Below are 25,230 nucleotides of genomic sequence, written 5' to 3' on the forward strand. Positions count from 1 at the left end.
CCATAGGGTAATAACGTGTGTCTCATTCTGCCGTCCCTCCCATTCCCACGGCCCCTCCCATTCCCACCACCCCACCATCACTTATTCCCCGCTGCACAATCCAGAGTTCCTTCATTCTTTGCCATACCCCCACCCCCACTATGGATCACCATCTGCTAATCAGAGTAAAGATTTGGCCTTTGGTTTTTGGGATTGACTTACTTCTCTTAGCATGATATTCTCTAGTTTCATCCATTTACTTGCAAATACCGAATTGTAATTTCATTCTTCTTTAAGGCTGAGTAATATTCCATTGTGTATATGTACCACAGTTTCTTTATCCATTCATCTGTTGAAGAGCATCAAGATTAGTTCCATAGTTTTACTGTTGTGAATTTAGCTCCTATAAATATTGATGTAGTTTTTCCGGGAGATCCAAGATGGAGGACTAGAGGGAGGCTGCGTTCCTTGTCGCTCCATAACACCGGTTTCAAGCAGAGGATATCTGTTTCTAGGCACCTATCATCTGCCATTTGCCTGCCTCTCACCTGCCTCTCGCCTGTCTCTGCCCGCTGTTGCCTGGAAGGTCACTGTTACAGTACCTACAGGTTAGATTACACGTGGCTGCCGCCATTTTGAGACAACAGCCAGGCCCTGTAGGACCCCTGGCTGGACTGACTGAGCCCCATCTCCAGGATCCCTCAGCCCATCCGATCACTCCCTGGCCGATCACTCTTGGGCCCTCACATCGACTGACTGCTCCCTGCCACCAGGACCCCCAGACCAACTGACTGCGCCATATTACCGGGACCCCAGACCAACTGATTGCAACCAGCCTCCAGGATCCCACAACCACAACAAACACACCCGGCCTCCAGGACCTCCTGCTGACCTCGGCCACACCCTGAGCTGCAGCTCCCCATTTGCTAACACATTTCGAAGCCAGAGTGGCCATCTTGGATAATCCTGGAAGCCATGGTTCCGATCTTTAGGTGGGGCAAATCCCATCCTGAGAAGCCTGCTGGAGGCTTGAAGCTCATTGTCAGGTACCTCTCCTGCATCAGGCTACTGAACTCTGGGAGGTTTCATTACTCTATGACTGTTATACTGTAGATTTTCTTTTCTCTACTTACTGAAAAAGTTTTAAGTTTTTATTTCTTTACTTTTCTTGCTCTCTTTTCCTTTTGTTTACCTGTTCCCTCAGAGTCTCTTTCTCCCTGTTTTGCATGCTAACATCCGATTTCTTTTGATTACACTCTCACCCTTTCTATTATCTAGAACTTCTGTATATTCTTTTCTTATCTCATTAACAGCCACATTCTACATCCCTCTGAATCCTCTTTGTCCTCCATTAGAAACTGCAGACCTTATTGCAGATTTGTTTGTTTTACTGAAGATAATATTTGAACCCATTCTGTTTATTATGACAATTTTGTTATTGTCCTCATAGGGGCTATTTGGTCTAGGATTGCATATTGTCTGAATTGTGCACTGCTAATATTGATCTCTCCTTAAAGAACGGGTTTTGGAAACCTGTAAGGCCACAATAAGCCTATAGGGGGGAACTGCAACACCTCAGATCTGCACTGCAAGAGGGGAAGATACATGAACAACGTGAAAAAACAAGGGAAGAAAATGATCCAAACAAGTCTAGATTCTATATTAATAGAATCCCATGACAGTATGTTAGAAGAAATGTCAGAAAAGGACTTCATAGTATACATGATTAAGATGATTCGTGAAGCAAAGGATGAGATAAGAGAGCAAATGCAGGCAAAGAACGATAATACCAATAAGCTGAAAGAGCAAGTGCAAGAAGCAAACGATCATTTCAATAAAGAGATAGAGATTCTCAAAAAAAAAAACAAACAGAAATACTTGAAATGAAGGAAACAATAAACCAAATAAAAAACTCAATGGAAAACATCACCGAAAGACTAGACCACTTGGAAGACAGAACCTCAGACAATGAAGACAAAATATTTAATCTTGAAAATAAAGTCGCCCAAACAGAGAAGATGGTAAGAAATCATGAATAAAATCTCAAAGAACTATGGGACATCATGAAAAGACCAAATTTAAGAATTATTGGGATTGAGGAAGGCAAGAGATATAAACCAAAGGAATGAACAACCTATTCAATGAAATAATATCAGAAAATTTCCCAAACCTGAACAATGATCTGGAAGATCAAATACAAGGGGCTTACAGAACACCAGATGCACAGAATCACAACAGATCCACACCAAGGCACATTATAATGAAAATGCCTAACATTCAAAATAAAGATAGGAATTTGAAGGCCACGAGAGAAAAGGATATTACATATAGGGGGAGACCAATACAGATAGCAGCCGACTTCTCAACCCAGACTCTAAAAGCTAGAAGGGCCTGGAACAACGCATTTCAAGCTCTGAAAGAACATGGTTGCCAAACAAGAATCCTATACCCAGCAAAAGTAACCTTCAGATTTGAAGATGAAATAAAATCCTACCATGATAAACAAAAGTTAAAAGAATTTACAAATCGAAAGCCTGCACTACAGAATGTTCTCAACAAAATGTTCCATGAGGAGGAAATGAAAAACAACAATGTAGATCAGCAAAGGGAGGAACTACCTTAGAGAAAAACCACTCAAAGGAAAAACCAAGCCAACTTAAAAGCCAAAAATAAGCCCAAATGACTGGGAATACAAATCATATCTCAATCATGAACCTGAATGTTAATGGCCTAAACTCATCAATCAAAAGACATAGACTGGCAGAATGGATTAAAAAGAAAGACCCAACAATAGGCTGCCTGTAAGAGACTCATCTCATAGAAAAAGACATCCACAGACTAAAGGTGAAAGGATGGGAAAAAACCTACCATGCACATGGACCCAGTAAAAAAGCGGGGGTTTCCATCCTTATATAAGATAAAGTGGACTTCAAGCCAAAGTTAGTCAGAAGGGATAAAGAAGGACATTTCATACTGCTTAAGGGAACCATAAATCAGGAAGACATAACGATAGTAAATATTTATGCCCCAAACAATGGCGCATCCCCGGACATCAAACAAATCCTTCTCAATTTCAGGAATCACATAGAGCACAACACAATAATTCTGGGTGATTTAAACACACCACTGTCACCACTTGATAGATCTTCCAAACAAAACCAAATAAAGAAACCATGGAATTCAATAACACAATCAATAACCTAGACTTAATAGAATATTCCATCCATCAACGAGCGGATACACTTTCTTCTCAGCAGCACATGGAACCTTCTCAAAAACAGACCATATGTTATGCCACAAAGGAGCCCTTAGGAAATGCAAAAAAATAGAGATACTGCCTTGTGTTCTATCAGATCATAATGGACTGAGAGTATAAATCAATGACAAAATAAAAAACACAAATTATTCCAACACCTGGAGACTAAATAATATGTTATTGAATGAAACATGGATAACAGAAAACATCAGGGAGAAGATAAAAAAAATTCTTAGAGGTCAATGAGAACGACAATACAACATATCAAAATCTCTGGGACACTATGAAAGCGGTATTAAGAGGAAAATTCATTGCATGGAGCACATTCCAGAAAAGAATGAAAAGTCAACAACTAAATGACCTAACATTACAGCTCAAAGCCCTAGAAAAAGAACAGAATTACAGCAAAAGTAGTAGAAGACAGGAAATAATTAGAATCAGAGCGGAAATGAATGAAATTGAAACAAAAGAAACAATTCAAAAAATTGACATAACAAAAAGTTGGTTCTTTGAGAAAGTAAACAAAATAGACAAACTCTTAGCCACACTAACGAAGAGGAGGAGAGAGAAAACTTAAATTACTAAAATTTGTGATGAAAAAGGAAATATCACAACAGACACCACTGAGATACAGAACATAATGAGAAGCTACTTTGAAAATCTGTATTCCAACAAAATAGAAACTACCGAAACATTGACAAATTTCTAGAGACAAATTTTTCCTCCCAAACTGAACCAAGAGGACATACACAATTTAAACAGATCAATATCAAGCAATGAAATAGAAGAAGCCATTAAAAACCTACCATCCAAGAGAATCGAAGACCAGACGGATTCTCAGCCGAGTTCTAGAAGACCTTCAAAGAAGAACTCATTCCAATACTTCTCAAAGTATTCCAGGAAATAGAAAAGGAGGGTACCCTACCAAACTCATTCTATGAAGCTAATATCACCCTCATACCCAAACCAGGAAAAGACACATCAAGGACAGAAAATTTTAGACCAATATCCTTATAAATATAGATGCAAAGATCCTTAACAAAATACTGGTAAACCTTATCCAAAAATATATAAAGAAAATCGTGCAACACGATCAAGTGGGGTTCATTCCTGGAATGCACGGATGGTTTAACATCTGTAAATCAATAAACATAATCCATCATATCAATAGACTTAAGGATAAGAATCATATGGTTATTTCAATTGATGTAGAAAAAGTCTTTGACAAAATACAACACCCCTTCATGCTCAAAACACTAGAAAGAATAGGGATAGTAGGAACATACGTGAACATTGCAAAGGCTATTTATGCTAAGCCCATGGCCAACATCATTCTTAATGGAGAAAAACTGCAAGCATTCCCTTTAAAAACAGGAACAAGACAGGAATGTCCTCTTTCACCACTTCTATTCAACATTGTCCTTGAAACTCTAGCCAGAGCAATTAGGCAGACTAAAGAAATTAAAGGGATACGAATTGGAAAAGAGGAACTTAAACAGTCAGGATTTCCTGAAGACATGATTCTATATTTAGAGGATCCAAAAAGCTCCGCCAGAAAGCTTCCAGACCTCATGAATGAATTCAGCAAACTAGCAGGCTATAAAATCAACACGCATAAATCTAAAGCATTTTTATACACAAGTGATGGAACAGCTGAAAGGGAAATGAGGAAAACAACTCCATTTGCAATAGCCTCAAAGAAAATAAAATACTTGGGTATCAATCTAACCAAAGAGGTAAAAGATCTCTACAATGAAAACTACAAAATATTGAAGAAAGAAATTGAGGAAGACCTTAGAAGATGGAAAGATCTCCTATGTTCTTGGATAGGCAGAATTAATATTATCAAAATGTCCATACAACCAAAAGTGCTATGTAGATTCAATGCAATTCCAATTAAAATCCCAGTGATGTACCTTACACAAATAGAGCAAGCAATCGTGAAATTCATCTGGAAGAATAAGAAACCCAGAATAGCTAAAGCAATCCTTAGCAGGAAGAATGAAACAGGGTATCGCAATACCAAAACTTCAACTATACTACAAAGCAATAGTAACAAAAACAGCATGGTATTGGCACCAAAATAGACAGGTAGATCAATGGTACAGAATAGATGACATGGACACGAACCCGAATAAATATAATTTTCTCATACTACACAAAGGTGCAAAAATATGCAATGGAGAAAAGATAGCCTGTTCAACAAATGGTGCTTGGGAAAACTGGAAATCCATATGCAAGCAACAGAATGAAACTAAACCCCTATGTCTCACCCTGCACAAAACTCAACTCACAATGGATCAAGGACCTTGAAATCAGACCAGAGACCCTGAAGATTATAGAAGAAAAAGTAGGTCCACATCTTCACCTTGTTGGCTTAGGATCAGACTTCCTTAACAGGACTCCCATAGCACAAGAAATAAAAGCAAGAAGCAATAACTGGGACAGATTCAAACTAAATAGCTTTCTCTCAGCAAAGAAAACTATCAGCAGTGCGAAGAGAGCATACAGAGTGGGAGAATATCTTTGCTACTCATACTTCATATAGAGTACTAATTTCCAGAATCTATAAAGAACTCCAAAAACTCTACACCAAGAATACAAATAACCCAATCAACAAATGGGCTAAGGATATGATCAGACACTTCACAGAAGAAGATCTACAAGCAATCAACAGATATATGAAAAAATGTTCAACATCTTTAGTAACAAGAGAATGCAAATCAAAACTACCCTAAGATTCCATCTCACCCCAATTAGAATGGCAATTATCTAGAATACAAGCAACAATAGGTGTTGGAGAGGATGTGGGGAAAAGGTGCACTCATACATTGCGGGTGGGGCTGCAAATTAGTGCAGCCACTCTGGAAAGCAGTGTGGAGATTCCTTAGAAAGCTTGGAATGGACCTACCATTTGACCCAGCTATCCCACTCCTTGGCCTATACCCAAAGGACTTAAAATCAGCATATTTCAGAGATACAGCCACATCAATGTTCATAGCTGCTCAATTCACAATAGCCAGTCTGTGGAACCAACCTAGATGCCCTTCAGTTGATGAATGGATAAAGAAACTGTGGTATATATATATACAATGGAATATTACTCAGCTATAGAGAATAATAAAATTATGGCATTTGCAGGTAAATGGATGAAATTGGAGAACATCATGCTAAGTGAGATAAGCCAATCTGAAAAATCCAAAGGAGGAATGATCTCACTGATAAGCAGATGATGACACTTAATGGGGGGTGGGAGGGGTGCAAGAATGGAGGAAGGAGGGACTTATAGTGGGAAAAGAGGGGTGGGAGGGGTGGGGATGAGGAAAAAATAACAGAATGATTCAAACATCATTACCCTATGTAAATGTATGATTACACAAATGGTATGTTGTTACTCCATGTAAAATGAGAAACAGTATATATCCCATTCGTTTACAATAAAAATAAATTTTAAAAAATATTTTTGAAGATGACAGTTAACAAAAGTAAATTTCTTATCATACAATCTGGTATCTGTTAATAAATAGTGTTTAGTGTTATTTATTTAAAAAAAAAAAAAACAAAAAAAAACCTTTTTCCCTTTCAATTTGGTTCAATATTCATGGTGGTTTGTAAATCTCGTGCACTCCGTAACACCTGAGACTGTCGTCTAACTTTGATCCTCCTGCATGAGCTTCCCAAATTGTTGGGGTTACAGGTATGCACCACTGTGCCCAGCTATGAATGTGTTCATTTCTAGCCCCCAAACCTTATATATACTGTTCATCTCTTGATTTCCTTGCTATTCTGCCTAGGGGGGCAACCACCTTGGTATGTAAATCAATACAGTAAATAATTTTTACTCTTAAAAAAAAATATTGATATAGCTGTGTCACTGTAGTATGCTGATTTTAAGTCCTTTGTGTATAGACCAAGGAGTGGAATAGGTTGGTCAAATGGTGGTTCCATTCAAAGTTTTCTGAGGAATCTCCATGCTCCTTTCCAGAGTGGCTGCATCAATCTGGAGTCCCACCAGCAATATATGAATTTACTTTTTCTCCCACGTCCTTGCCAACATTTATTGTTGCTTGTATTGCCATTGTGACTGAAGTGAGATGAAATCTTAGAGTAGTTTTGATTTGCATTTCTCTAATTGCAGTAGATGTTGGGACATTTTTTCACATTTGTTGATCATTTGTATTTCTTCTTCTGTGAAGTGTCTCTCCATTTTTTAGCCCATTCATTGATTCGGTTCTTTGTTTTTTTGGTGTTTAGTTGTTGGAGTTCTTTATGTATCTTGGAGATTAGTGCTCTAACTGAGGTGCGTGTGGTAAAGAATTTTTCCCCATTCTGTAGACTCTCTCTTCACTTTATTGTTTCTTTCGCTGAGAAGCAGCCTTTTAGTTTGAATCCATCCCACTTATTGATTCTTAATTTTACTTCTTGTGCTTTAGGAGTGTTGTTAAGGAAATCAGGTCCTAAGCTGACATGATAAAGATTTGAGCCTACTTTTTCTTCTGTCAGTTGCAGGGTCTCTGTTCTAGTGCCTAATTCTTTTTTTTTTTTTTTTTTTAATTTATTTTTATTGTAAACAAATGGGATACATGTTGTTTCTGTTTGTACATGGAGTAACAGCATACCATTTGCATATTCATAAATTTACATAGAGTAATGATGTTTGATTCATTACATTATTTTTTTCCTTGCCCCCCACCCCTCCCACCTCTCTTTTCCCTCTATACAGTCCCTCCTTCCTCCATTCTTGTCCCACTCCCACCCCCCATTAAGAGTCATCATTCGCTTATCAGTGAGATCATTCCTCTTTTGGATTTTCGAGATTGGCTTATCTCACTTAACATGATATTCTCCAATTTCATCCATTTGCCTGCAAATGCCATAATTTTATTATTCTCTATAGCTGAGTAATATTCCATTGTATATATATATATATATATACATATATATATATATATATATATACCACAGTTTCTTTATCCATTCATCAATTGAAGGGCATCTAGGTTGGTTCCATAGTCTGGCTATTGTGAATTGAGCCGCTATGAACATTGATGTGGCTGCATCTCTGTAGTGTGCTGATTTTCAGTCCTTTGGGTATAGGCCGAGGAGTGGGATAGCTGGGTCAAATGGTAGGTCCATTCCATGTTTTGTAAGGAATCTCCACACTGCTTTCCAGAGTGGCTGCACTAATTTGCAGTCCCACCAGCAATGTATGAGTGTATCTTTTTCCCCACATCCTCTCCAACACCTATTGTTGGTTGTGTTCTTGATAATCGCCATTCTAATTGGGGTGAGATGGAATCTTAGTGTAGTTTTGATTTGCATTTCTCTTATTACTAAAGATGTTGAACATTTTTTCATATATCTGTTGAATGCTTGTAGATCTTCTTCTATGAAGTGTCTGTTCATTTCCTTAGCCCATTTGTTGATTGGGTTATTTGTATTCTTCGTGTAGAGTTTTTTGAGTTCTTTATATATTCTGGAAATTAGTGCTCTATTTGAAGTATAGGTGGCAAAGATATTCTCCCACTCTGTAGGCTCTCTCTTCGCATTGCTGATAGTTTCCTTTGTTGAGAGAAAGCTATTTAGTTTGATCTATCCCAGTTATTGATTCTTGCTTTTATTTCTTGTGCTATGGGAGTCCTGTTAAGGAAGTCTGATCCTAAGCCAACAAGGTGAAGATGTGGACCTACTTTTTCTTCTATAATCTTCAGGGTCTCTGGTCTGATTTCAAGGTCCTTGATCCATTGTGAGTTGAGTTTTGTGCAGGGTGAGACATAGGGGTTTAGTTTCATTCTGTTGCATATGGATTTCCTGTTTTCCCAGCATCATTTGTTGAAGAGGCTATCTTTTCTCCATTGCATATTTTTGGCACCTTTGTCTAGTATTAGAAAATTGTATTTATTTAAGTTTGTGTCCCTGTCCTCTATTCTGTACCATTGATCTACCTGTCTATTTTGGTGCCAATACCATGCTGTTTTTGTTACTATTACTTTGTAGTAGAGTTGAAGTTCTGGTATTGCAATACCCCCTGTTTCATTCTTCTTGCTAAGGATTGCTTTAGCTATTCTGGGTTTCTTATTCTTCCAGATGAATTTCATGATTGCTTGCTCTATTTCTGTGAGGTACGTCATTGGGATTTTAATTGGAATTGCATTGAATCTGTATAGCACTTTTGGTAGTATGGCCATTTTGACAATATTAATTCTGCCTATCCAAGAACATGGGAGATCTTTCCATCTTCTGAGGACTTCCTCAATTTCTTTCTTCAGTGTTTTGTAGTTTTCATTGTAGAGTTCTTTTACCTTTTTTGTGAGATTGATACCCAAGTATTTTATTTTCTTTGAGACTATTGCAAATGGAGTTGTTTTCCCCATTTCCCTTTCAGCTGTTTCGTCTCTTGCATATAAAAATGCTGTAGATTTATGTGTGTTGATTTTACAGCCTGCTATTTTGCTGAATTCATTGATGAGGTCTAGAAGTTTTCTGGTGGAAGATTTTGGATCCTCTAAATATAGAATCATGTCATCCGTAAATAGTGACAGCTTAAGTTCCTCTTTTCCTATTCGTATCCCTTTAATTTCTTTAGTCTGCCTAATTGCTCTGGCTGGAGTTTCGAGGACAATGTTGAATAGAAGTGGTGAAAGAGGACATTTCTGTCTTGTTCCTCTTTTTAAAGTGAATGGTTTCCGTTTTTCTCCATTAAGAATGATGTTGGCCATGGGCTTAGCATAAATAACCTTTACAATGTTCAGGTATGTTTCTACTGTCCCAATTTTTTCTAGAGTTTTCAGCATGAAGGGGTGTTGTATATTGTCAAATGCTTTTTCTACGTCAATTGGAATAACCATATGATTCTTATCCTTAAGTCTATTGACATGATGGATTACGTTTATTGATTTACGGATGTTAAACCATCCTTGCATTCCAGGAATGAACCCCACTTGATCGTGGTGCACAATTTTCTTAATATGTTTTTGGATACGGTTTGCCAATATTTTGTTAAGGATCTTAGCATCTATATTCATCAAGGATATTGGTCTAAAATTTTCTTTCCTTGATGTGTCTTTTCCTGGTTTGGGTATGAGGGTGATATTAGCTTCATAGAATGAGTTTGGTAGGGTACCCTTCTTTTCTATTTCCTGGAATACTTTGAGAAGTATTGGAATGAGTTCATCTTTGAAGGTCTTCTAGAACTCGGCTGAGAATCTGTCTGGTCTTCGATTCTCTTGGATGGTAGGTTTTTAATGGCTTCTTCTATTTCATTGCTTGATATTGATCTGTTTAAATCGTGTATGTCCTCCTGGTTCAGTTTGGGAGGAGCATATGTCTCTAGAAATTTGTCAATGTCTTCGGTACTTTCTATTTTGTTGGAATACAGATTTTCAAAGTAGCTTCTCATTATGTTCTGTATCTCAGTGGTGTCTGTCATATTTCCTTTTTCAGCACGAATTTTAGTAATTTGAGTCTTCTCTCTCCTTCTCTTTGTTAGTGTGGCTAAGGGTTTATCTATTTTGTTTACTTTCTCAAAGAACCAACTTTTTGTTATGTCAATTTTTTGAATAGTTTATTTTGTTTCAATTTCATTGACTTCAGCTCTGATTTTAATTATTTCCTGTCTTCTACTACTTTTGCTGTTATTCTGTTCTTCTTTTTCTGGGGCTTTGAGCTGTAATGTTAGGTCATTCAGTTGTTGACTTTTCATTCTTTTCTGGAATGTGCTACATGCAATGAATTTTCCTCTTAGTACAGCTTTCATAGTGTCCCAGAGATTTTGATATTTTGTATTGTCCTTCTCATTGACCCCTAAGAATTTTTTAATCTCCTCCCTGATGTTTTTTGTTATCCACGTTTCATTCAATAGCATATTATTTAGTCTCCAAGTGTTAGAGTAATTTCCTTTTTTTAGTATATCATTGATTTCTACTCTCAGTCCATTATGATCTGATAGAACATAAGGCAGTATCTCTATTTTTTTGCATTTCCCACGGGCTCCTTTGTGGCATAACATATGGTCTGTTTTTGAGAAGGTTCCATGTGCTGCTGAGAAGAAAGTATATCCGCTCGTTGATGGATGGAATATTCTATATATGTCTATTAAGTCTAGGTTATTGATTGTGTTATTGAGTTCTATGGTTTCTTTGGTTGGATTTTCTTTGGAAGATATATCAAGTGGTGACAGCGGTGCGTTAAAGTCGCCCAGAATTATTGTGTTGTGGTCTATGTGATTCTTGAAATTGAGAAGGATTTGTTTGATGTCCAGGGATGCACCATTGTTTGGGGCATAAATATTTACTATTGTTATGTCTTCCTGATTTATGGTTCCCTTAAGCAGTATGAAATGTCCTTCTTTATCCCTTCTGACTAACTTTGGCTTGAAGTCCACTTTATCTTATATAAGGATGGAAACCCCCGCTTTTTTACTGGGTCCATGTGCATGGTAGGTTTTTTCCCATCCTTTCACCTTTAGTCTGTGGATGTCTTTTTCTATGAGATGAGTCTCTTACAGGCAGCCTATTGTTGGGTCTTTCTTTTTAATCCATTCTGCCAGTCTATGTCTTTTGATTGATGAGTTTAGGCCATTACCATTCAGGGTTATTATTGAGAAATGATTTGTATTCCCAGTCACTTGGCTTATTTTTGGTTTTTAAGTTGGCTTGGTTTTTCCTTTGAGTGGTTTTTCTCTAAGGTAGTTCCTCCCTTTGCTGACCTCCATTGTTGTTTTTCATTTCCTCCTCATGGCATATTTTATTGAGAACATTCTGTAGTGCAGGCTTTCTATTTGTAAATTCTTTTAACTTTTGTTTATCATGGAAGGATTTTATTTCATCTTCAAATCTGAAGGTTAGTTTCACTGGGCATAGGATTCTTGATTGGCAACCATGTTCTTTCAGAGCTTGAAATATGTTGTTCCAGGCCCTTCTAGCTCTTAGAGTCTGGGTTGAGAAGTCGGCTGCTGTTCGTATTGGTCCCCCCCATATGTAATCTGATGCTTTTCTCTCGTGGCCTTCAAATTCCTATCTTTATTTTGAATGTTAGGTATTTTCATTATAATGTGCCTTGGTGTAGATCTTTTGTGATTCTGTGCATTTGGTGTTCTCTAAACCTCTTGTATTTGATTTTCCATTTCATTCTTCAGGTTTGGGAAATTTTCTGATATTATTTCATTGAATAGGTTGTTCATTCCTTTGGTTTGTATCTCTGTGCCTTCCTCAATCCCAATAATTCTTAAATTTGGTCTTTTCATGGTGTCCCATAGGTCTTGGAGATTCTGTTCATGATTTCTTACCATCTTCTCTGTTTGGGCGACTTTATTTTCAAGATTAAATATTTTGTCTTCATTGTCTGAGGTTCTGTCTTCCAAGTGGTCTGGTCTGTTGGTGATGCTTTCCTTTGAGTTTTTTATTTGGTTTATTGTCTCCTTCATTTCAAGGATTTCCGTTTGGTTTTTTTTTTTTGAGAATGTCTATCTCTTTGTTGAAATGATCGTTTGCTTCCTGCAGGTGCTCTTTCAGCTTATTGGTATCATCATTCTTTGCCTGCATTTGCTCTCTTATCTCATCCTTTGCTTCTCGAATCATCTTAATCATGTATAGTCTGAAGTCCTTTTCTGACATTTTTTCTAACATACTGTCATTGGATTCTATTACTATAGAATCTAGACTTGTTTGGATCATTTTCTTCCCTTGTTTTTTCATGTTGTTCATGTATCTTCCCCTCTAGCACTGCAAATCTGGGGGTATTGCAGATTTCCCCCTATAGGGTTATAGTGGCCCTATAGGTTTTCAAAACCCATTCTTTAAGGGGAGCTCAATATTAGCAGTGCCCAAACCAGACACTGTGCAATCCTAGACCAAATAGCCCCTATGGGGACAATAACATCATGTAAATAAGGGAGAAAGCGACTCTGAGGGAACAAGTAAACAGAAGGAATAGAAAGCAAGAATCGTAAAGAAATAAAAACTTAAATTTTTTTTTACAAAAGGAGAAAAAAGAAAATCTACTGTATAATAGTCATATTGTAATGAAACCTCCCAGTGTTCAGTAGCCCAATGTATGAGAGGTACCTGAGAATGAGCTTCAAGCTTCCTGCAGGCGTAGCAGGATGGGATTTGCCCCACTCGAAGATCGGAGCTACGGCTTTCAGGATTATCCAAGTTGGCTGCTCTGGCTTCCAAATGTGTTGGCAAATGGGGAGCTGCAGCTCAGGGGTGGACGTGGTCAGCTGGGGGTCCTGGAGACAGGATGCAGTTGGTCTGGCAGGGGTCCTGGAGGTCCGGTGTGTTTGTGTGGTTGTGGAATCCTGGAGGCCAGGTGCAATCAGTCGATCTGGGGTCCTGGTGATAGGGCACAGTCAGTTGGTCTGGCGGTCCTGGTGGCAGGAGCAGTCAGTTGATGTGAGGGCCCCAGAGGCAGGGAGTGATCGGTCGGGCTGAGGGATCCTGGAGATGGGACTCGATCAGTCCAGCCAGGGGTCCTACAGGGCCTGGTGTTGTCTCAAAATGGCGGCAGCCACATGTAATCAAACCTGCAGGTACTGCAACTGTGAACTTCCAGGCAGCAGCAGGCAGCTGGTTCTCCACTGGTGGTCCGAGGTCAGTCTGCTGGCAGCTGTCGGACAATCCGGAGGTGAACCTCGAGCGTTGGGTGACGGATAGGGGTAAGGCAGGTGATGGACAGGCGAGAGGCAGGCAAATGGCGGATGATAGACGCCTGACAGTGAGCAATCTGCTCTCAAAAAAGGCCTTGATATGCTGGCAGACTGCAGGTAATCACAGCAGACAAATGGGGTAAAGAGCAGGGGATCGTTAAGCAGCAAAAACTACCTCACCGAGAAGCAGATATCCTCTGCTTGAATGCAGCGTTGCGGAGCTACAAGGAACGCAGCCTCCCTCTAGACCGCCATCTTGGATCCCCATAATCCTAATCTTGCCAGTAAAGAAGAAAAATATGATTTGGACAAAAATCAAATCAATCAAATTGTGTAAGAATTAAGTGCACCAAGGTCCATGCCTGTAATCCCAGTGCCTTGGGAGGCTGAGGCAGGAGGATCTCAAGTTCAAAGCCTGCCTCAGCAACTTAGTAAGGCCTGGCAACATAGCCAGATCCTATCTCTAAATAAAATATAAAAAATGAAAGCAAAAATAACTGAAAAGGGGGACAGACCTCAACAAATCAGCAGGTTTTATTAAGCAGCGGAATGGCACATTTTCAGGAGAGAAAATGGCTGTGCCTAATTCTTTGATCCACTTTCAGTTGAGTTTTACGCAGGGTGAGAGATAGGATTTATTTTCATTTTGCTACATATGAATTCCAATTTTCCCAGCACCATTTGTTGAATAGGTTACCTCTTGTCCAATGTATATTTTTGGCACCTTTATCTAGTATGAGATAACTGTACTTATATGGGTATGTCTCCCTGTCTTCTATGCTGTACCATTGGTCTACCTGTCTATTTTGGTGTTAGTACTATACCGTTTTCATTACAGTTGCTGTGTGGTATAGTTTAAGGTCTGATATTTTGATACCTCCTGCATCACTCTTCCTGCCCAGGAGTGCTTTGGCTATTCTGGGTCTTTTGTTCTTCCAGATGTATTTCATGATTGCTGTTTCTAGTTCTATGAAGAATGTCATTGGGATTTTAATAGGAATTGCTTTGAATCTGTATAACAATTTTGGCAGTGTGGCCATTTTAACTATTAATTCTGCCTGTGCAAGAGCATGGGAGATCTTTCCATCTTCTAAGGTCTTCTTCAGTTTCTTTCTTTAGTGTCCTATAGTTCTCATTGTAGAGGTCTTTCACCTCTTTTGTTAGATTGATTCCCAAGTTGTTGTTGGGTTTTTGTTTTTTGGTTTTTGGTTTTTTTTTTGTTGTTTTTTTATTTGTTTTTTTTGTTTGTTTGTTTTTGGAGTCTATTGCGAATGGGGTAGTTTTCCTAATTTCTCTTGCAGTGGATTTTTCACTTATGTATAGAAATGCTCTTGATTTATGGGTATTGATTTTATATCCTGCGAGTTTGCCAAATTCATTTATGAGTCCTAGACGTTTTCTGGTGGAATTTTTTGGATCTTCCAGATACAGAATCATGTTGTCAGCATAGTGATAGTCCTTTAATTTCTTTTGTCTGATTGCTCTGGCTAGGGTATCAAGGACGATGTTGAATAGAAGTGGTGAAAGAAGGCATCCCTGTCTTGTTCCAGTTCTTAGAGGGAATACTTTCACATTTTTCTCCATTTAGAATGATGTTGATCATGGGCTTAGCATCGATAGATTTTATAATGTTGAGGTATGTTTCTACTACCCCTCATTTTTCTAGGGTTTTGAACATGAAGAAGTGCTGTATTTTGTCAGATGCTTTCTCTGCATCTGTTGAGATAATCATGATTCTTGTCTTTGTCTGTTGATTCGATTGATTTCCATATGTTGAACCAACCTCGCATCCTAGGAAAGAACCGCGTGATCGTGGCACACTATCTTTTTAATATGTTTTTGTATGCAGTTCGCCAGAGTTTTATTGAGATTAGATTGCATCTGTGTTCATGAGGGATATTGGTCTGAGGTTTTCTTTCCTTGCTGTGTCTTTGTCTGGTTTTGGTGTCAGGGTGATACTAGCCTCATAGAATGAGTTTGGAAGGGTTTCTGCCTTTTCTGTTCCATGGAATAATTTGAGGAGTCTTGGTGTTCATTCTTATGTGAAGGTCTTGTAGAACTCGACTGAGAATCCGTCTCTTCTTGGGCTTTTCTTGGTTGGTAAGCTTTTGATGGCATCTTCTACTTCATTGCTTGAAATTGATGAGTTTAAATTGTGTATGTCCTCCTGAATCAGTTTGGGTAGATCATATGTGTAGAAATTTGTCGATGTCTTCAAGTGTTTCTATTTTATTTGAGTATAACTTTTCAAAATAGTTTCTAATTATCATCTTTCTTTCAGTAGTGTGTCTCAATATTTCCTTTTTCATCACAAATTTTAGTAATTTGAGCTTTCTTTTTTTTTTCTTTGTTAGTGTGACTAAGGGCTTATCAATTTTTTTTTTTTTGAAAGAACCAATTTTTTGTTTTGTCAATTTTTTTCAATTCTGTGCTTTGTTTCAATTTTATTGATTTCAGCTCTGATTTTAATCATTTCCTGTCTTCTGCTGTTTTGGGTGTTGATTTGTTCTTCTTTTTCTAGGACTTTGAGATGTTTGTTAGGTCATTTATTTATTGACATTTTACACTTTTAACTTATGAGTTCAATGCAATGACCTTTCCTTTTAGCACCTCCTTCATAGTGTCCCAGAGATTTTGATATATTGTTTCGGTGTTCTCATTTGTCTCTAAGTATTTTTTAATTACCTCCCTGATTTCTTCTGCTATCCATTCATCATTCGTTACCATGCTATTTATTCTGCAGATGTTGGAGTAGCTTCTGTTTTTTATCTTATCGTTGGTTTTTAGTTTCATTCCATTATGATCTGATAGAATGCTGGGTATTTCTTTTTTCTTTTTTTTTTTCATTTGCTGGGTGTTGCTTTGTGGCATAACATATGGTCTGTTTCAGAGAAGAATTCATGTGCTGCTGAGAAGAAAATGTATTCACTGGATGATGGATGAAATTATATATGTGTTAAGTCTAAATCATTGATTGTATCATTTAATTCTATGGTTTGTTTAGTTTTTGTCTGGAAGATACATCTAGTGGTGAGAGAGGTATGTTGAAGTCACCTAGTATTACTGTGTTGTGATCTGTTTGATTCTTGAAATTGAGAAGGGTTTGTTTGATATACACAGATGCTCCGTTGTTTGGGGCATATATATATATATACAATTGTTCTGTCTTGTTGGTGTATGGTTTCCTTAAGCAGTATGAAATGACCTTCTTTATCTCTTCTGACTAACTTTGATTTGAAGTCTGCTTTGTCTGATTTGAGGATGGAAAACCCTTGCTTGTTTACACACTCCATGTGAGTGACATGCGTTTTCCCAACCTTTCATCTTCCTAGGACAGCATATTGTGGCATATTGTGTTTTGGTTGTTGTTTTTTAAATCCAATCTGTCAGTCTATGCCTTTTTTTTTTTTTTTTTTTTTTTTTTTTTTTTGGTGGGAGGGAGGATGTGCTGGTGATCGAACCCAGGGCCTTGTGCTTACAAGGCAAGCACTCTACCGACTGAGCTATCTCCCCAGCCCCAGTCTATGTCTTTTGAGTGATGAGTTTAGGCCATTAACATACAGGGTTATTATTGAGATCTGATTTTTATTCCTTGTTACTTTGGTTTATTTTTGGTTTTTAACTTGACTTAGTTGCTCCTTTAATTGACCTTTACTTTAGTGTAGTTCCTCCCTTTGCTGGTTTTCTTTTTTTTTTTTTTTTTTTTTTTTTCGTTTCCTTCACATGGAATATTTTGCTGAGAATGTTCTGTAGTGCAGGCTTTCTAGTAGTGAATTCTTTTAACTTTGTTTATCATGGAAGGTCTTTATTTCATCTTCAAATCTGAAGCTTAATTTTGCTGGATAAGAAATCTAGTTTGGCATCCATTTTCTTTCAGAGCTTGATACATGTTATTCCAGGACCTCCTGGCAGTGAGGGTCTGGGTTGAGAAATCAGCTAAGATCCAAATCTGTTTCCCCCTATATGTAATTTGTAATTTGATTTTTCTCTCTCATAGCCTTTAAAATTCAATCTTTATAAACTTTGGTTGATAATGGGGCTTCTTTGGTTATGAGCAAATGGAATTGTCCAACCACTGACTTACAAGAGGAAAAGCAGGTTGAGGAAACCCCTGTGTAATTTCTGTATTCTTGGAGGAGGAAGCAGCTTATTAAGGTTGGGAATGTCAAAAAGGAATTTTTCCCTTAAGAATTTTGTGAAACTAAAAAGTTAACAGGTGAAAGGCAAATGTGTTAAAATAAAGTAGGAAGAGAATGTTTAATTTTCTTTTATTTGCTTACTAGTGAGGTTAAAAGTCCAAAGTGGTAGCTCTTTCTTTGCCTCACTATTGAACAAAAAAAAAAAAAAGTAGAAAATAACCTAGGAGCAATGTATTTAATGCTGTTGATGGCAAACTGAGATTGGCACTCTCATACAGACAGTGGAAGTATAAACTGCTACATATTTTCCTGGAAACACATTTATAATAGGTTTTAAACATTTAAAAACCAAAAACACATTTATAGCATTTATAACAAAAGACATTAAACCTTATAGATAGAAATATCAAAATCTTGGAGTATATCCTAAGGAAATGTACACAAATCAGAGATGCATGCAAAAATTTGCCTAGTAGAATTCTCATTGAGGGTTTATTTGCAAGAGAAAAAAAATGAGAGACATTAAAAATTTTCAGTAACTGGGAAAAAGTCAAATCATGGCAAATCCATATAATTGAGTATTACTGAATTATTTGAAATTGTTTTAAAGGTATGGGTAATAGTCATCATGTAAAGTTATTTTTTAAAAAATCTAAGTGTAGATTACTTGGCCTAATGAATTTTTGTGTGTGTAAGAAATATAGCAAAATACTCCAGTGGCCATCTGGCTGATGGGTTACAGGTGATTTTACTTTTCTTAAGTTCTTTTATATTTAGATTTTGGCAGTTTCTATTGATTTACAGTCTAAACATAAAAATTAAATTCCATTTAAAGATTGTTAAAGAAGGTTTGTAGGGTGGTGGATGTCATGGAAGAAGACCGATGTTAGTGATCGACGTTGAGTATCAAATGAGCAGGTAGAAACAGTGAAGTGTGGATTTTTTTTTTTTTTTTTTTGACCAGGGATTGAATGCAGGGATGTTTAACCAATACGCTGAGCCACATCCCCAGGCTCCCCATCCCCCAGCCATATACTGGGGATTGAACTCAGGGCACTTGACCACTAAGCCACATTCCCAGCCCTATTTTATATTTTTATTTAGAGACAAGGTCTCACTAAGTTGCTTAGTGCCTTGCTTTTGCTGAGGCTGGCTTTGAACTCACAATCCTCCTGTCTCAGCCTCCTGAACTGCTGGGATTACAGGCATCCTAGCCCTTTTTATTTTTTATTTTGAGACAGGGTCTTGCTAAGTTGCTTAGACCCTTGCCACATTGCCGAGGTTAGCGTTGAACTTGGGATCTTCCTGCCTCAGCCTCTGGAGCTGCTGGGATTGCAGGTATGTTCCACTGTACCTGGCTGGAATATTTTTTAAACAAGTACAATTTTGTTTTGAGAATAAAAAGAAAGAGAATAATTGCATAGCCTGGTTGGGGTATAGCTCTCTGACCCCCTTTTCTATCACATGGTAATTTTTGTATGTCAGTAGTAGGTGAGAATCAGTCTCTAGATAAGTAGAGATTTTAAAATGTCAAAAAATAGGAAAATTTGTGTAACACTGCTGGGTGGTGGCAGTGAGAGAGAGAGGAAAGATGTTTCAGAGGGTACAGGTTGAGTGATTATTTCTAAATAGGAACAGTTGCTTTTAATCTGCCGTTCAAGGGGAGATACATAATGCTTTTGAACCAGAAGGTGGTTTGGGCTTATTATTTGAGATTGTTTTATTTTAAAATGAAATGCCTCATTTGCAGAGGGTGAAGAGATAGAATAGGGTTTGCAGTTTCAAGAAACAGGTAGTTTTTCAAGATCCTCCATGGGAAAGAAAATCAAATAAAACAAGTAGAAATCAGTAGATACTCAAGAACCAGTGGAGGTCTAGCTGATGTTTGGTAGCATGAGTTTGTAGTAAACTAAACTAGCAGTGTACGTGGTGTAACATCATCTTTTAACATTTTTCTACCTGGAAGACAGAAAACTGATAGTAAACTTGACAACCTTGGTAAGGGCTTTGATAAAAATATGTTTGAAATAGTTGACCAGTGTGCAGAGTACATGCTAAGTGGGTTGGAAACTTGAAATGAGGCTTTTAGTGTGGCAGCAAGGTGAAGAAGTTGCCAGAAGAGGGGAATATGAGTTGGAGAGGACGTATGAGTTTCATGTGTCTTATGGCATGATTTAAGTGGTAACTGAAGTTAAGGAAAGTGTAAGGCTAATTAAAGTAGAGGTCAGCAAACTTTTTGTAAAGGGTCAGATAGTAAATATTTTAGGTTTTGTGGGTATAGTTCTGTCACAACTAATTAATTCTGTTGTGATAGCATGAAAGCAGCCAGAGAAAATATATAAACAAATGAGCATGGCTGTATGCCAATAAAACTTTATTTTAGGGCTGATGGGGGCGTAGCTCATTGGTAGAGGCTTGCCGAGTGTACAAAACATCCTGGGTTTGATTTCTAGCACTGCCAAAAAAAAAAAAAAAAAAAACCCAAAAACTTTATTTATGGTCCCTAAATTTGGATTTATAAATTTTTATGTTGTTATATATTCTTTTGATCCCCTCCCCCCATACACATACAATCATTTAAAAATGTGAACGCCCCTGCCCCAGTGCAGTTGGGCAACCTATAATCCCAACAACTCAGGGACGTGAGGCAAATTCCAAGGCCAGTCTCAAAAACTTAGTGAGACCCTGTCTCGAATAAAAAAAGTAACTATGGATGTAGCTCAGTGGTAAAGCACGGCTAGGTTTTATCCCTAGTACCAGGGAGGGAAAAAAAATGTAAAAACCATTCTCATATTACTAACCATACAAAAAGTGGCATTGAGCTGGATTTGGCTAGTAGACTGTAGTTTGCCACTCCTGGGTTAGAATATTATAAAGAGATCAAGGTTTTAGCTACCAAAAATAATTTTGAAGATTGCTTCAAAAAATAATTTTTTCCCTGCTCTTGGGACTGGGGATTGAACCCAGGGGCTTGCACATGCTGGAAAAGTACTTTACCACTGAACTACATCCCTAGCAAGAAGGTTGTGTCTCTGAAATTGACTTGCAATATAAGGAAATCAGATTATTTTTTAGCATTTTAACCAAAGCTATTAAAATCACATAAACTGAAGAATACTAGGAGCTACTCAAACCCTAGTACCACAGTGGTTGATTAGCCAGTATGAAATTAATCTTGGGACTTCTAGTGATTAAATGCTATATGGGGCTATAGAATTTGCTTAGTATGGCAAGGCCCTGGGTTCAGTCCCCAGCACCAATTTTTTAAAAAACTTTGTGTATAGGTAACTGATTTTTGTTTTATAGAATTTTAAAATATTTACTTCTGAAAAGATACTGCTTAGATAAGAAAAATTAAAGTATATTTATTTGTATACAATTGTAGGATGTGAGGGCGATCTGGCTGCGACATCTGTCACCCCATTGATCGCCAGGGTTGATTCGGCTGATCTGGTTGGCTAGGCAGGTGTCCCCTTCCTCCCTCACCGCTCCATGTGCGTCCCTCCCGAAGCTGCGTGCTCGGCGACCTTCCCCGATAGAGGAGGACCGTTCTTCGGTCAAGGGTATACGAGTAGCTGCGCTCCCCTGCTAGAACCTACAATTGTAATTTTGTTATATATTGCCAAATTGTCCTCCATTGAACCAAGTTTATACTATCAATCACTAGCAATGTGTACTAGTACCTATTTCACTATGCTCTTGGCAGATTTTTTATTATACCCTGATTAGTGAAACTTGTAAATTATAGTTTTCATTGACCTTTTGTTTTCAAATATTTTTCTAGTTGTCAGTGAACCTTTATTTTATTTATATGCAGTGCTGAGAATCGAATCCAATACCTCACACATGCTAGGCCAGCACTCTACCACTGAGCTACAACCCCAGCCCTCCATTGACATTTTGCACTTTTTGGGGGGCAGTGTTGCTGATCAAACTCTGGGCCTCATGACTGCCAAGCAAGTACTCTACCATTGAGCTAGATTCCCAATCCGCCATTGATATTTTTGTAAAAATGATCAGTGTCTTTTTTATTTCTAGTTGCCTGTATACTTTAGGCATTTTTCTGTTGGATGGTTGGGTTTTTTCCTTTTTGATTTATAGGCACTTTTATTTATTAAGGAAATACGCCTTTTTTGTGATTAACTAAAAATATTTTAAATTTGTCTTTTGAGCTGCTTAAGTTCATTTTTGTCAGTATTCAGTTTTATCTTTCTTTTTTCTTTTTCTTTTTTTAGGTTTTACATCATAGTTGAAAAGTCCTTCCCTACTCTGAAATTCTAAATTACTTTTCTTTTTAAAAATACTTCTGTGACTTTATTTTCAACTTTGAAATATTTAACCCCTTAGAAATTTATTATGGTATAAGGTGTAGAGTGAATTTTACTTTTTTTCTAGACATTTACCTAGTTAACACATAAATTTTTTAATTACCTATCTTTTCCCCACTGATCTGAATATCACCTGTAGTATAATCTAAATGCCTACATAAATTTAGATTAGTGTCTCATTCATTTTTCCAGCAGCAGATGAAAACTGCACATCCTTGCCACCATGGGTGGTGTTAGTGTTTTGGATTTGGGCTGTTCTGATAGGTATATAGTGGTATATCATTGTTTGAATCTTGAATTCCCTAATGATGTGATATTGAGCATCTTTTTGTGTGTTTGTCATGCATATATTTTCTTTGGTGTGTGTTTTGCCCATTTTAAAATTAGACTGTTTTCTTCTTGTTGAGTTTGGGTTATATGTATATTTTGGGTAACAGATATGTCATAAGTTAGGTATGCTGGTGCAGCCATTCAGGAGGCTGAGGCAGGAAGAAGAGAAATTCCAAGTTTGCCCAGGCAACTTAGACCTGTTTCAAAATAAACACTTTTTAAAAGGGCTGGGATTTAGCTTAGAAATACAACACCCCTGGATGTCCTACTCTCCCTCCCCTCAAAATATATATGTTTTACAAATCAATATTTTTTTCAGTTTCATTTGAAATTTGTCTCTGTAGATTCTTAGTAGATACAGCAAGTTGTACAGTCATTTGGGCTGTTTTTGGGATTTGCAACTGTGTGTAGATCATTAGTCTGATCCAAGCTTACATCAGAATATCTGGATTTATCAGTAAACCTCCATAAAATTCATCCATTGCAGAGTACATTCATTGGTGGTACTCTCTAAAAGTTGAAATTATTCATGTATTGCAAACACTGAGAAAGTGCTAAAATAGAGTCATCTCACTTCTGAAGTGGAGGTTATATTTGGAGAAACTAGCAGGCAGCCTAGAGGAAGAGATGACTGTCATTTGACTTATTCTATTATGGGACCTTATCAGTTTTCATCATATTAATTCAGTAAAAGAAAGTGGACAAGATTGAATTTTCTTAATATGCAGTTTTTTAAGGATTTGTGGAACACATTAAATGTGCAGAATGGAGTAAGGAACTTTAACCTATTTAAAACAAGTAACTAGCGTGCTTGAACAGAGCTAGGTAAGTGGAGATGGGAAGAAGCAAAACCAAGCAATGTAGACGCACCAATTATTGATGACTAAGGCATAGGTAGAGAACAATTACTAGAAATGCCCACCAGGCCTTAATTAATTCCTGACAGTAACCCTGTGGTGCAACTTCTACTACTACTATCACTGCTTACTACAAAAGGTCTCTAGCTTACTTTTGAGACCAGAGTGGCTTACTTCCTTTTGAGGACTCTGATGTTTGTGGAAAGGCACAATGGGGAGGGAGAAGAAAGGGAGAAGATATGTTATTTTGCCAGCTGATATTTTAGCCAATGACCAAGCTCTTCTCTACCCACACATGAATGAATGTTTGATTTTGAATGAATTCTGAGGAAGTAAATGTGAAGCAATGAAACATACATTTTTTCTTTTACTTAAAGAAAGTATATATTTCGTTGTCTATAATTGAACTCTGACTACATTCTAATCTGACTTTGATGACTCTTACTTAATTTCTTTGTCCTGAGGCATAATATAGAGCACAGTTTGGCACCTGGTTTTACATTTCATCTCCTTTACTGCTAGGCAGTCAGGTTTTACTTCTGTCACTTTATCTTTTTTTTTTTTTTTTTTTTTTTTTTTGTCACTTTATCTTATACATTGCCTCCAATTGCCTTTTTGTTTACTGATTTTCACTATTTGGAAAGCAAATTTAAGAATTATGTTGCCTAAAGCTGACTCTAGCTATGCGGATATTAATTATATTAGTCTTTGTATTTTGTTTCAGTTATTTCATGGTAAAGAATTATAGGTTAAATAAGAATTGACAATGGAATAGTATGTCTTTTAAATATAGGTTTATTGATTTTAGTATATTTCTGTTGCTTCTTTCATAATAACCCTTAAGGTAGACAAGTTACTTCTTATTCTCACATTTGTGATGTGAAGTTAGAGCTGGAACTTGAGTTTGGTTCTTTAAGATACCAAGGCTCATTTTAAGCATTTGGTCAGGTAATATTTTAAATACTTGTTTTTTTTTTGTTGTTGTTGTTGTTGTTGTTGTTTTAATGTGCCTAGAAACCTTCAGAATGTAAGGCTACGTTCTATAGCTTAAAGTTTACTAAAGTCCAACTTTTAGATCAGTTCTCACACTTTGGGTCTTGGGACCCCTTTACTCTTAAAAATTATTGAGGATTCCAGAGAGCTTTTGTTTGTGTAGGTATATCCATCAGTATTTACCATATTAGAAATAAAAACAAAAAATTTTTAAAATATTAATTCACTTAAACATAATAATAAAATATTAATAAGGTTGCTTTTTCCGTCTTTCCACCTTTTTTTCCACTCTGTTACTCAGGCTGGCCTTGAGCTTTGGTCTCAAGCTCTCCTGTTGCCTCAGCCTCTTGAGTAGCTGGAACTACAGACACATACCACCATTCCTGGCCACTTTTTTCTTAATAAACAACTATTCATAATCATTTTTTAGTTTAAAGAGTTGCATTATTTTATGTTTGCATATATATTTAGTGCCTGTCTGACTTAGAAGACAGCTGGATTCTCACATTTGCTTCTAATTTCAGTCTACTGCTGTAGATTGTTTTAGAAGAGTATGACAGTTCAGCTTCATGGAGATAAGTAGTTAGAAAAGGGAAAAAGTAGTTCATTAACTTTTTTCAGTTAATTATGAACTCTTTCATACTAAACAAAACTGGACACGTGGTAGTTTCTAAAGAATCTGAGAAGAAAATACAGGTTC

At 37.2% G+C, this 25,230-nt stretch overlaps 1 protein-coding gene across 8 annotated transcripts in view; it reads left to right on the plus strand.

Annotated features, from left to right (window-relative positions):
* Positions 1 to 25,230, plus strand: part of FAM13B (family with sequence similarity 13 member B) — a 111,725-nt gene that overhangs the window by 58,181 nt on the left and 28,314 nt on the right. The window lies entirely within an intron of this gene.

The sequence above is a fragment of the Sciurus vulgaris genome (assembly GCF_902686455.1).
Source record: "Sciurus vulgaris genome assembly, chromosome: 6".
NCBI classification, from domain to species: domain Eukaryota; kingdom Metazoa; phylum Chordata; class Mammalia; order Rodentia; family Sciuridae; genus Sciurus; species Sciurus vulgaris.